Source organism: Cervus elaphus, chromosome 2 (genome assembly GCF_910594005.1).
Source record: "Cervus elaphus chromosome 2, mCerEla1.1, whole genome shotgun sequence".
NCBI classification, from domain to species: domain Eukaryota; kingdom Metazoa; phylum Chordata; class Mammalia; order Artiodactyla; family Cervidae; genus Cervus; species Cervus elaphus.
The window spans coordinates 42,902,317-42,917,120 of NC_057816.1; positions in this window are offsets into that span (position 1 = coordinate 42,902,317).

Here is a 14,804-nt window from a genome sequence, read left to right on the forward strand (position 1 = left end):
TTTCTTTAATATTCTTTAAAATGTATTTGGAAAACATGGAGAAAACACAAAAAGTGAAAATCTATTATGATTGCAACATTTAAATTTTAGTTCTGTAATGACGTTAAGAACTTCCAATACTTTATAGCCAACGGCAATCACAATTAACAAGCCAAAGTGTTAGTAAGAACATAGGGAAAATGCTAACGTCGATTCAAATTTAGAAATGCTATATTCCAAATACTAGCCATATTAGAGTGCAGTCCCCTAATTACTAATGAAATTAATAAATTGTAAGCAATTGAGTTTATATCACCTTTTCTCAAATTTCAGCTACTTTATCTGAAAAATGAAAAAATAGTCCTCCACAGAGTTATTTTGAAAATCTTATGAAATAATGTTTATGAGAGAAATATTAAAGTGTACACATACGATAAAAGCAAGATATTTGTTGAATATTTATATAGTAGTAATGACTATTTGAAAAAAAGATGAAATTAGATAAATAGTGCCATTTACAATTGTATCAAAATGCATAAAATTCTCATGGATAAATCCAACAGAATATGTGTGACAACGTGCAAAATTTGTATGCCCCAAACTGCAAAATATTGTGGAGCTTAATCTGGCTTCATATTAGCATCTTCTGGGGATGTTAAAACTGTAATCTTAACTTCAAAATTAAAGTTTCCTGACTTTTGCCTGGTTCTCTTAAATGAAAATCTTTAACAATGGAGCCTGGGAATCCTCTTTCTGCCAGAGTTTGCAGGTGATTCTCCTGTAGTCAGGTCTGTATTCAGGTACTGCATTCAGGTACATTTCTGAACTAAAGTGAAGTTATTTTTTCTACTAGTTTGAAAGAGGCTTTTACTTCCTCTTTCTTCCCATGAAGTACCTCTTCAATATGCTTCTTATTCTCCAAAGCATCTAGCAGATACCTTTATCCAATAAATAAATATTGATTTGAATAGACTGTTTTCACAGTAAGAACCAGTGAAAGGGTAGGAACTAAGAAGGTATTTAGGAAGATCTTGGTTTTCAATAGTGCTCTACTTTTTATCATGCTAAAATTATACTCTGGTATCCGAGTCTCACAAACTTGGGAGTGGCAACGTGAAAGCTACTGTGCATGGAATCAGATTGTTACCAGCCCAGCCTCTGGTGATGAGTAGAGAGGTGTCTGGGAAGAGGTAAAAGACTGCATGCATAGCAGTCTCACCGAGTTAATCATCATTAATGGTTTGAGGGAAGAATAAATGGGAGTGGGAGAAAAGTCTCACAATGGAATGGACTCTGAAGGGGCCTCGTAAGAAAACACACATGGGCAATCTGCTTTCGGTTGATAGACAGTTTCCAAAGGCTTCATATCTTGAATTCTTTCAAGTTTCTCACAACAGATAGGGATCAAGGGTTTAAAGGGGATTAATAAAGGGTCAAGAAAACTTGACTCTATTCCTTGTTCTGCTCCTATCTGACTGTAATTTTGACTATTTGATTATATCTCTTTTCCCCTTATTTTCCTGCTCCAGAGAATGAATGGAATTATTAACATATCATCTTTAAGTTCCTTTATTTCCGCCCCCAACACACAAAAAAAACCTATGCTTCAAAAAATTTTGGTATTCATACTGAATGTGTGGTACATGAAACAGATTCAGGTGAATAAGAAATTTGTCACTGAGCTTTAGAAAATGGACACCAAAATCTTAAGGAATTCTTTTAACTTCAATAAGTATAAACGTTTCTGAAAGGGAGGGAGGGAGGGAGGGAGAGAGAGAGAAATAGAGAGAATACACAGCAAGACAAAGAAGGGCACAAAAGGGGTGAAGGGAGAAAGCAAGAGAGAGGACAGAGCCCCGGAGATAAAGAGGCCAAGGGAGACAAAATTCAACTCTGGATCGTGTGCCAAAAATGATCTACCATAACACTGATGGCATCATGGTAGCGATAATCTGTACTGTGGCACCAAGAAAGACATAGTATAAGGTAAACTTTGAGAAGCTTGAAAACTGAGGCAGACAGTTGAACAAGAAGGAGGAATTTGTTGTTGTTCACACTGCACTGACTGATGTATTTATTCCCTTTTCCGTATCTCTTTAATTTATTTATTTATTTATTTTTATTTTTATTTTTTTAATTAGTTGGAGGTTAATTACTTCACAACATTTCAGTGGGTTTTGTCATACATTGACATGAATCAGCCACGGAGTTACATGTATTCCCCATCCCGATCCCCCCTCCCACCTCCCTCTCCACCCGATTCCTCTGGGTCTTCCCAGTGCACCAGCCCCGAGCACTTGTCTCATGCATTCCACCTGGGCTGGTGATCTGTTTCACTATAGATAATACACATGCTGTTCTCTCGAAACATCCCACCCTCGCCTTCTCCCACAGAGTCCAAAAGTCTGTTCTGTACTTCTGTGTCTCTTTTTCTGTTTTGCATATAGGGTATCTCTTTTAGTTTGCATATTGGGACCTGTACCCAGGGGTCAAAGAGATATCAAAGAAAGAGGCAGACCACTCCAGACTGGTAGGAGGCTGATTTAATAAGGAAGGAAACTTACATAGAAGCTTGCCTTGGTGAGTTTGAGATGAGTACATTTTTCTATACTTACCTGACAGATTCTCATATACACACATAAGTCTATATAGAGGACTTAATGTGAATAATTAATCATTTATACCATCCAGAAGGTCTCAAAAACACATTGTTCTCTCAGAGCCTTGAAAATGGCTCCTTTTGTGGGAACGGTGGGCAGATGTGCATTCCAAGGACAGGGGAAGGGTGAGGACCCTCTGATTGCCTGCGGCTGGCTCAAGGGTCAATCAACGGTCTAGTCCTCTCCACGACCTCCTCCAGCGATCCTCATAGTGGCTCTCACAATCTGGGGGGGCAAGTTCAAACAAAGAGACTTCTTCCTTTCCTCTATTACATCAAATGTTGCTGTCTTTTAGAGCTGCTTATTTCTTTCCTTTAACCTTTCTTTTTTTCAGTTTTTCCTCATATCTCTCTTCAATCTGGTAAATTTCTGAATGACAAAATAATCTGACTCAAATGCAGTTGCATAGCCTTCAATTTTCTCAGAAAGCCTATGATCTTAGAGACTTGGATGAAGATTTTAGACAGAGGCTGAGAGAGAATACACCTTGTGGACAATGCAATTCAGGTTAATAGGAATTGGTGATGATTGCAGTTCTAATTTGTTTTAGACCCCTCATCCTTGCTGTCTCAGAACACAGGTTGTAGAAGCATGGATGTGGGTTATTCCTTTTTATGACTGGGTAACATTCCACTATAAATGTGCACTGCATTTTTTTTACCCATTCATTCATTCATTAATAGACACTCGGTATGTTTCCACTTTTCTGGCTGTTTTGGATAATGCTACCATAAACAGTCATATACACATTTCTATGTGAGCATACGTTTTCATTTCTGTAGCATATAAACCTAGGATTAAAATTGCTGGGTCATATGGTAACTCCATGTTTAGTGAAAACATTATGCAAAGTGGAAGCAGCCAGTAACAAAGACTACTTACTATATGGTTTCACTCATTTGAAAGTACAAAATAAAGAAATCTTTAGACAGAAAGTATAGAAATGATGGCATAAGGCTGAAAGTAGAGGGGAGAATATAGGGGATAAAGGCTAAAGAGTGTGGGGTTTCTTGCTGAAGTGATGAAAATGTTCTAAAACTGACTGTGCTGATGGCTACACATGCCTTTGAGTATATTAAAAATCAATACCCATGTAAACTAGATAGCTAGTGGGAACCTGCTGTATAGCATAAGAAGCTCAGCTCAGGGCTCTGTGATGACCTAAAGGGGCTGGATGGGGTTGGGGTGGGAGGGACGCCCAAGAGGGAGGGGAATACATGCGTAGGTATGATTGACTCCCTTCATTGTACAGCGGAAATTAACACAACATTGAAAAGCAATTATGTTCCAATTAAAAAAGGAAACAGCAATGATAAAAGAAACTAAATACAAACAGTAACAACAACAAAAAACCCCAAAACCAACACATTGTATACTTTAAGTGAATTTATGGTATATGAATTATATCTCAATGAAGACATTAAAAATTAATGGGAAAACATGTTTTCATCAAACTAAGAAAAATTATGTGGGAGCCTTTTGTTCTACTCTGAACCCTCTATCGGTTCAGAACCCTCTACCTGGTTATTTCTGCCAAGAATCCTCCCTGATTGCCTAGGTTGGTGTGCATGACGCTCCTCTGTGCTGACCGTTATCATAGCTTTTTCCACTTGCACTGAATTTCATGGTTTCATGGCTGTCTTCACATTAGATTGTTATCCTTTGGGAGGTGAAGTAATACCGCATTAATAATTATTTTTCTAGGATCAAACACAGAGTTCAGTACATAATGATAAAAAATAAACAGTTTCAATGGATGAATACTTCAAATCATTTTTTCTCACTGGAGAGTCAGAGAGTTTTAGTAAAGAAGCTAAATGTTTAACTTAGAATGTTTAATATGGAACTGCCTATTCAATTAAATGACGACTTTGACTTCTTTAAAGTGGTGCTTGACTAGCAAACTCCATATACAGCCTCTTAAACTTACACCAAAGCACTTTTAGGGACGCAGACAAAGACAAATATGCATACCATCATTTAATGGATGCTTTTAGCTTAAAGGTTAAGAATCTCCAGTATTTATAAAACTGATATAACTGGGTAAGATAAACAAATTCACAAACAAATATCAATGGGTCCTATTCCTGAATCATCTCTTGAAGGACAATCCTACACATCTGAAGAAGTTAGGGAAGTAACTTCTGTCTCACTCCTGTCGATTTAAAATTCTCCCATATAGAACCCAGGTTTTTGTCAGAGGACAATGAGCAGCTATCTCTTGCTAAATGCTATGTCTGATATGCAAGATTGTCATTCTTCTCCCCATGCCCCCAGATGTGAAAATACCCGTAAAGATTTAACAATTCTAAGGAAACATTAAAGAAATGGTTGGCACTTACCCTGTTACCCAAATATAACTGGGACAGTTTGTGGACAGTCTTAGAGACATGGTATGCCATTAAAAAGAACTAAACATTGATGTCAAACTGTCAAAAAATCATGTATATTTAGTGAAGTATTTTAAAGAGGCAACAAAAGGAAAATTACATTTCAAGACTTCATAATAATCTTCTTTAACAAAAATTTCCTGAAGACCTTTTAGCAGGTACTCAGAGATATTTCTTCTTTTCCTCTCTATAAAATCTTTACAAAATTTTGATCTTTTCTATGAAGATGAAAAGACTTTTATAAGAAACCAAACAGTTAAAATAAGCTATCTGTAAACAAATAAAAATGAGGTTGGCCTCATACTTCTCTGTAAAAGCTAATGTCTGAAGTTCATGGATATTCATCTTTATATTCTGATGGAGAAATCTGACATTAGGTGCTTCTGGAGGACAAAATAAAATCTTGTATCAGTTAGCTTAGGGTCACAGTTACTGTCACCTCTTTGCTTTTGTCTCTTTCACATTAAAGATTTCTTTGGTTATTGTGTGATCTTTGCTCACACTTCAACTTGAATTAAAAAAAAAAAAAGCTAATTGGAAAACATGAGCCACTGGGAGGAGGGGCTTGTAGCCTGTAAGATTAATCACAGGGAGTCTGAAGCAGCTTTTCAGAAAGCTTTTCAGAAACATGAGTTCTAGGGCTGGTAAGGTTTTTCAAATAATATTTCCAATCTCTTCTCTAGAAGTTTAAAAGAAAAATACCGTTCAAAATCTACAAGCCAAGGAGAGGATGAGGATTGACATCTGGGGGCTCCTTCTCAAAAACTGGATGGGGTTTTCCCCATTTCCTCTGTTTTTAACACAATACTCCACCCTCAACTGGGCACTTCCTGCCCTTCTCAGAGAAGAATCTTCTGACTTCTGCTGGCAAGACAGCAGAGTACAGGAGAGACTGTTTCTCAGAATTGGGGTTAAAGATCTTAGAATTTAACTGCGTCTTCAAAAGACTTTCCAATAATCAAGCTGTTTCCAGGTTACCCTCCAAACCCACTTCCAGGCTGGTAAAGAATCCGCCTGCAGTGCAGGAGACCTGGGTTCCACCCCTGGGTGGGGAAGATCCCCTGGAGAAGGGAAAGGCTACCCACTCCAGTATTCTGGCCTGGTGAATTCCATGGACTGTGTAGTCCGTGGGGTCGCAAAGAGTCAGACAGGGAGTGACTTTGGAATTTCTACAGTCCATATTCCGTAGCTTTGTTGATTTCCTTTCTTCTGGCTCGGGTTCAGTTTCATAGACGTCTGTGTTCATCCTTTACAGCTCTCCCTTCCATGCTGTGTCACTGTCTCTCCTTTGAGTCATGTCCTTGTGAATTTCTTCATTTAAGAATCCCTTTTATCATCTATTTGTGTTTAATGTTAGCAGTAAGTGAAATTAAGTATGCTTTAATGAAACCTAGTAATGAATTTATAGTTTGAAATTATCTTCTAATTACTAAGGTAAGTCCCAGTTTGTCATAACATACTGCTTTTTTGATTACTTTGCTAATTTTCTTTGCTAAAATTGAACTTTTTCCATGATTTCCATAAATGCTAATCCCCTACTGTCTTCCTGTCTCATATTATCTTGGTTTAGTTTTGAAATAAACTGAACTAGACTCATAAAATAAGTTATAGCATCATTTCCCATTTTTATTATTTGTAATATAATATAGGGGATATGTGTTCCTGAATGTTTTAATTAAACAGTTATAAGACCAACTGGAAAAAAAAGTTGCCTTTTTGAAAATACATAGATATATTATTACTGGCTAAATTTATTTAATGGTCTTAGAGTATATTTATATTTTCTATTTCTTATCAAGTCAATTTTGTTTATTGTATTTTCCCCTAGATGTACACACTCCACTTTGATCATAAACATTTAAACTTAAGAATTTTGATCATAAATGCTTATAAAATTCTTATGATTTTGTTTATGCTTTCTTTACAATTTAATAGAGTTAACTTATGATTTCAATGGAGTTTCTTATTGGTCTTAGAAATTTAACTACTTTATTAGTTCTCAAGAAAAACTTTTATTGTTTCCATTGTCTTAAAAATCACTAATTTAATTGTATTTATTTTGTTCTACTTTCTCTGATTTCTTTATTTTTTCCTTTAATTTCTTCAACTGAACACTTAAATTACTAATTCTCAGTGGGATCTATATTGAAATATATGCATTTTGAACTATAAATTTCTTTCTAAGAAACATTTTTTTCCTGCATCCTCCAGGTTTTGTTACATTTAACTTGTGTTAACTCCTAAATATATGTTAACATCTATTTTAATTTCTTCTATAATTTGCACATTTATAAATATATGTTCTGTAGCTTTGCCTTTTTTGTATCTAATTACTTCTATTGTAATATGGTCAGAAAAGTCATCTCTGTGATTTTATTTACTCAGTATTTTTGAGATTTAATTTTTGGCCTGGTTGATGGTCAATTATTGAAATGTTTAATATTTTACTAAAATAATGAACTTTGGTGTAATAGTTTCTGAAAGATCTCTGCTATGATTTTAAACATTTCAATATCAATGTTCAATTTGGTCAGTGTTCACTCTATAAATCTGGGGAAATATAAAACTACAGAGAATTTGTGTATTGCTGATGCAAAACTATAAAATATTTTAAATTATACAACAAAAACAATAGAATTAAATGTTTATTATACACAGTAGATACTATTAAATGTAAATTAATAATTTTGAATCCATATGGTAAGAAATTGTTCCTTTTATTGTCAACAATAGCTTTCTTTATCCTTAATAAATCTTTTATCTATATTGTCTGATAAAGCTACCACAGATTTATTTTGGTTAATAATTTCATAGTTTCTTCTTCTTTTCTCTATATTTCAACCTTCTGGTAACTACACTTTTGGGATTTGGGTTTCAGCAATAAACAGGTATATTCAAATTGAGAAAATTTTTACTTTTCTGGTAAATATATTGACTCTGGCATTTTAAAAAAATGACTATTTATCCTTAATAAAGCTTTTCGCTTAAAGCTTTATTTTTTGTATTTTTTGTATCATTGTATTGTTTGCTATTTAATCTTAGAGTTCTATCTCATTTTTAAATCACTCATATTATTTATTATTGTGATTGATTTCATGGTCAGTGTATTTATAACTTCCCACATATTTCACCCAGGTGTAAACCATTGCATCTTTCTGAAATTTTCCCTTCAAGTGACATCCATTCATTTTTTTACTCATTCTTTCACTGAAAAGCTGTGATGGCAAATATTCTCAGAATTTCCCCCCAAATGGCTTTATTTGATTTTCTTCTTATAGTAAGTTAAACTGAAATTCTATGTTGTGAGACTATTTTCTCTTAGTACTTTGGATATATCTTTTTTATTATTTTCTGTACTTTATAATTGTCTCAGTATTCTTTTGTTAAAAGTAATGTCTTTTATAAAATTTTTTTTCGGAATTTGTTTTGCTTTGATTTTCTTTTACTTTACTATAACATTTATTTAAGACTATTTTATTTATTCAGTTTTCAGTTCAATGTGCTTCTTTAAGTTGAGGACTCACATTCTACAATTCTGTAAAAGTTTCAGTCATTTGTAATTGTTAGTCATCTTTGCAATTTCCATGTGCTGGTAAGTGTGATGTCCTATCCACACTTACCTTTTCCCACTGCCAACTTTGTGCAAGGATTTTCTTTTCATTTCTCCTCTTTTATAGGTCAGAGACCAAATTTCATGTCCTACTTGGATGTTGAAACCCTACCTCCTACCATTAAGTCCATATCTATATTATTAACCAAGTATTTCCCTTTCTGCATTCTCTCCATCCATCCTTCCTTCCTCTTTGCCTTTCTTTCTTTCTGAGGGGGAGCAAAATGCACTACCCCCAAATATGCCACTTTGGCATGTTGACTATTTTGAATTAAAGTTACTTAAGAAATAGCCAATGCAGGAAGGACATTCCAACCTTCCTTTATCCTGTGAAAGCGTGAAATAAATCTCCCATGTGAAGGTATTCTGTCTACAGCTTATCACCAGAGATAGGAAATCCAAGGACAAGAACACTGTACAAAAGAACTTTGTTACTTCATTAATTTGCTACTCCAAGCCTCAATCCTTTTGTCAAATCTTCACGAATAATTGATTCTTTTTCTAAAATGCATGAAAGCTGTCTGCTTTGGTCACTTCTTTGAGGCTCATATTTTTATGACCTTCTGTATTTACAACAGTGAACTTGTTTTTCTCCTGTTAATCTGTCTCACATCAGTTATTAGACCAGCCTAAGAAACTAGACTCCCGGGAAAAGACCCTGATGCTGAGAAAGATTGAGGGCAGGAAGAAAACGGGACAGAAGATGACATGGTTGGATGGCATCACTGACTCGATGGACATGAGCTTGAGCAAACTCTGGAAGTAGGTGATGGACAGGGAGGCCTGGCGTGCTGCAGTCCATGGGGTCACAAATAGTCAGACACAACTGAGCGACTGAACTGAACTGAACTGAAGAAACTAGAAAGAAAGATGGGAAATGTTTTCCTATCCTACATTTCTTTCTTTCCCCCACCTTCCTTCCCTTCCATCCTTCCTTTTTCCTTCCTCCCTCTTTCCATCTTCTTTTGTTCTTTTCGTTTCTTTCTTTTTCTGACTTCAACCTTGTAGGGCTTCCCTGGTGGCTCAGACGGTAAAGAATCTGCCTGCAATGCAGGAGACCCAGGTTCAATCCCCGAGTCAAGAAGATCCCCTAGAGAAGAGAATGGCAACCCACTCCAGTATTCTTGCCTGGGATATATCATGGACAGACAAGCCTGGCAAACAGTCGCAAAGGGATTGCAAAGAGTGGCAATGGGGTTGCGAAGAGTCAGACACGCATGAGTGACTAACACTCATGTAATATATTTTTCTATATTTTTTTTCAAAATTGAAATTTCTTTTTTTTCTTTTTTTTTTTTATTAGTTGGAGGCTAATTACTTCACAACATTTCAGTGGGTTTTGTCACACACTGATATGAATCAGCCATGGATTTACATGTATTCCCCATCCCGATCCCCGCTCCCACCTCCCTCTCCACCTGATTCCTCTGGGTCTTCCCAGTGCACCAGGCCGGAAACTTGTCTCATGCATCCCGCCTGGGCTGGTGATCTGTTTCACCATAGACAGTATACATGCTGTTCTTTTGAAATATCCCACCCTCACATTCTCCCACAGAGTTCAAAAGTCTGTTCTGTATTTCTGTGTCTCTTTTTCTGTTTTGCATATAGGGTTATCGTTACCATCTTTCTAAATTCCATATATATGTGTTAGTATGCTGTAATGTTCTTTATCTTTCTGGCTTACTTCACTCTGTATAAGGGGCTCCAGCTTCATCCATCTCATTAGGACTGGTTCAAATGAATTCTTTTTAACGGCTGAGTAATATTCCATGGTGTATATGTACCACAGCTTCCTTATCCATTCATCTGATGATGGGCATCTAGGTTGCTTCCATGTCCTGGCTATTATAAACAGTGCTGCGATGAACAGTGGGGTGCATGTGTCTCTTTCAGATCTGGTTTCCTTGGTGTGTATGCCCAGAAGTGGGATTGCTGGGTCATATGGCAGTTCTATTTCCAGTTTTTTAAGAAATCTCCACACTGTTTTCCATAGCGGCTGTACTAGTTTGCATTCCCACCAACAGTGTAAGAGGGTTCCCTTTTCTCCACACCCTCTCCAGCATCAGTATTTTACTTCATGTTTCTATAAAATATATATATATAAGCTGGAAAAAAATGAAATTAATAATCACATGTATCTCAAGGAGTTTAATAACAAAAAGCCTATGTCTGACATAGTCTCTTATTTCTTTACCTGATATACTGAAAATCATGTGACTTTTATTAGGGAGATAAGTCTATTAAGCCATCTCTTGGCTGGAAAGATTCTAAGCCACTAAATAGCACTGCGGACAAGGTAACTGAGTCTGAGGTAGGGCCTAGGCTGTCAGATCAAAGGAAAATCGCCTTTTCTTCAGTCATTCTGCACAGTCTGGATGTCTCTCGCTTGGCCTTTGTAGAGTGTGGCCTTTGGGCTCTGCATTTAACCATTATTCCTCAGTGAAGTGAAACTGTGTCATATAGTTGGCCTGAAAGTTGGTCTGAAAGCTGTCAGTGCTCTGTATGTTCCTAATTGATAATAAACTATCATCTCTACAGTGTGAAAGGAAGTAGGCTGGTTTTACAGTCAAGCCAGTGGGAAAACACACTTGAATTGAAGTGTAGGTGAAAGTTCCTGATTTTTATGGAAAGCTTGCAGATTTTCCTGGAGTTTCTCTTTCCTCAGAAATAGTTTATAACATGAACTGAGTGTGAGGTATTTGCCTCATTTCCAGCTTATTCCAGGCTAAGTTAAAGCCAAAAAAGTTGTGGCTGCATCAGAATTGCTTGCCTGTAGCATAAAGAATGCTTTCTATTTCACTCCTTTGATCATATGATGTAAATATGCCTTTGTGTACAGTAGTGATTTTCATATGATGTTATCAAAGGGATTTAAAAATATCAGATCCTTGAGGAGTAAAGTGATCAGAAAGAATGAGGAATTCTATGCCTGGGAATTTAGTTACAACTATGAAATATGCAGAGGATCAGAGAAAAGTTTCTTGATATCTTAGACTGATTCTCTAGCTTATAAAATATGAATGGTGTGATGTACAATCTTAGTAATATAAAGATATATTTATCATTAAGCTCAGTTATTAATAAATTCAGATAATGTGAGATGAAAGAGAAGTTGATAATTTAAAATTCTGCATAATTCTTTCATGTTCATTGCTTAGCAATCTTTTAGAATTGCTTAATTAAAGGAACAAACTGAATGTACATGGTTTCTACATTTTAAAACAGTACCTGTCTTTTTAAAAGTCAAACAATGGCATGTGCTCCAGAAAAGAAATGTATGGAATACAAGAGGAAAAGTTATGGAACGTTTTAGGGCTGAGGGATTGAAGTCTTCTGTTTTAAAAACACTGCCTAACTTAGTTCTCACAGTAATCTTGTGAACTGATTTTATTACCCTTATTTTACCATAAACAAATAAACCAGGGCTCAAAATGAGGCAAATATTGTATGAGACAAAACTTTGGTCTTGTGTGATGGACTCACTTGTTTCAAAGCATATTTTTGTTTACATGTTGGATTCTGATATATATCATGATTGACTCTACGTAGAAGGCTATATCATTAGCCACTGGATAAAAGGGAAATGTTTGACAAAAATAATATAGTTTATATCTAAGTGGTGTGGGCACCAATCTATAACAAATGTGCTATTATAGAACTTTGGAACCAAAAGTTTCATTAATCTCCTCACAGACCTAGCATTATTGATTGATTTTTTCACATATGTAATATTTTAATGGGATTAGGTCTGTCAGTCACATTAATAGCACAAATTTTTTTTTAGCACAAATTATTATACTCTGGGAAGTAGTAAAAATTATAAATTTTATCATGATGAAACTTCTAGAAAATGATGGCCTCATCCTTGAGGGTGATGAATTGAGGAATGGTCAAGGAGTTGGGTTTCAGTAATGAGGAAGCATGTTGTGTCATTGGTTGTGATGATGAACTTTTTATACATCTCCTTCGCTCTTATTTTCATTGAAAATAATCCTACGCATTTGTCGAGATGAACTCCAATATCTATATGCCATGAAGTGATAGTATCCACTTTTCTTCTTTAATTTATTGGGGTATAGTTGCTCCACAATGGTGTGTTAGCTTCCACTGCACAACAAAATGAATGAGCCACACACCTACATATCTCCCCTCCCTCCTGCAGCCCCCTCCCACCCACCCTCATCCTACCCTTCTAGGTCACCAGAGACACCAAGCTGGGCTCCCTGAGCGCTACAGCCGGTTCCCACTGGCTATCTGTTTAAAACATGGTAGTGTACATATGTCAATCCTAACTACCAATTCGCCCCACCCTCAGCCATGTCCATGCATCCATCCATTCTCTCCTTTTGCCTCTCTATTCGTGCTCTGCAAATAGGTTCATCTGTACCATTTTTCCACATATATTAAAGCATCCAGAGTTTAACTCACCTAAGATGCCCTAAATACTACATCCTATCAGTTTTTCACACTGATTGAATAGAAATCATATTTTTGTTTCTGCTTTGCCTGTTTCAACCATAATCAATTAAATACATCTGCGATCTCTGAATTTTGCTGCTCCCTCTACCTACACTGCACTTTCTTCCCTTCATCTGTTCACTTAGACCAGTTTTCTTTCAAAGTTCAGTTCAGGCATCATTGTTCCCCAGGAAGCCGTTCCTGACAATCTTGTCTCTGCAGGCCTTTTCATAGGACAGTATGGGTTATGTGTCTCTTTTGTGGTCTCATGAGTCCCTGCACATAAATCCCAACAGACAGACTTGGGGAAAAGGACACAGACAGTGTATTAAGCCCTGGATTCACCAGTTATTAGTTGCATACTCTCAGATAAGTCATCTATAATTTCTGAACCTCATTTTTTAATCTGCAGAATTAGAATAACCATTTCATTCAGGTTTTTTGGAACGATGCAGTACACTACGTGAAAAGCACAGAACCGGCATTTGTGCTGAGTATCATTCCTTTGGTCTCCCAGGCCCATTTTTTGCCTTCTCCGCCCTGTTCTGGGCCCCAAGTAATACGTAACCAACTTATAAGATCTGGATTAATGGGCTCCTTGCTCCTCTGGCTTAAGCTTGGCTTCATCCATAGAGGTGTCCAGACAGAAAAATCAGAAAGCAGAAAGCAAGTGGAGTGAGGGGTCAGTGTATTTAATCTCCCAATCCTTCTTTGCCATGTAGCAAGGGGTTGCCTACATCTTTCTACAAGGCCACAGCTCCTGCCAGCTGGCTGAGTCAATACAGTAACCTTCTCTGTCTTCCAGTAATTGTTCCCTCCCCTTGCCCTTCATGCCCAGGGTACAGCATTATCCCATGTTCCTTTCCTTTAACCCTGCTGCCAAAATTGTAAATAGTTCCTTTATTAAACTCGCCTCAAAAAGTCAACTTGAGTGTGTCAGCTGTTTCCTGCAAGGGCCCTGACAGATACCACATTCACTATTATGAACAATATGCACTTAACAAACTGTTCCATAATTGTCTCTTGATTTCTCTGAATCCCTTGCCAAACTGTGAACTACTTCAGAGCAGGGACCATGGCTCATTAGTCACTGTTATCTTCCATTGTCACATATATTGCTGGGCAAAATACAAGCCTTAATAAATGTATGTTGGTTGATTAAATGAAAAAATAAGGCACTGCCCTTTATTCTTCTGAGTATAAGCTTCACAGTGAATAATATATATAAATATTTGCTGCAATGAATGTGAATTTGCCCAGAAATAAGAGCATAATATGATTAAAAGGAATGTTTCTGGGCAAATTGATCTTGGGAACAGTCAAAAGGCTATCAGGTTAAGTGTCATAAAAAATTAGCTTAAAAGGATAGTCAGGACTCAGTGAATGCTATAGAGAGGGCAGAAAAGTTGAGATTAGGTGAATATGTTCATAAACCCACACATTAGTAATTTATGCAGCTATTTGGAGAAAAGTGAAGTGGGAAAGAAAAAATTCTATACATTATTTAGGTAACATTTTTTCAACTATCATCTTGCATAGAATATTATTCTGCCACATCCATTTGGAAAGATATCACCTCAAGGATAATCACTAGGTTAATTTTTTTCTATTCACCATAAAAGATATGCTAATGATGTTACCTTGGCTTGGTAAGACCTATGTTGGGAACTACACTTTTTATTTATCGAACGGATCACAGGATACTCA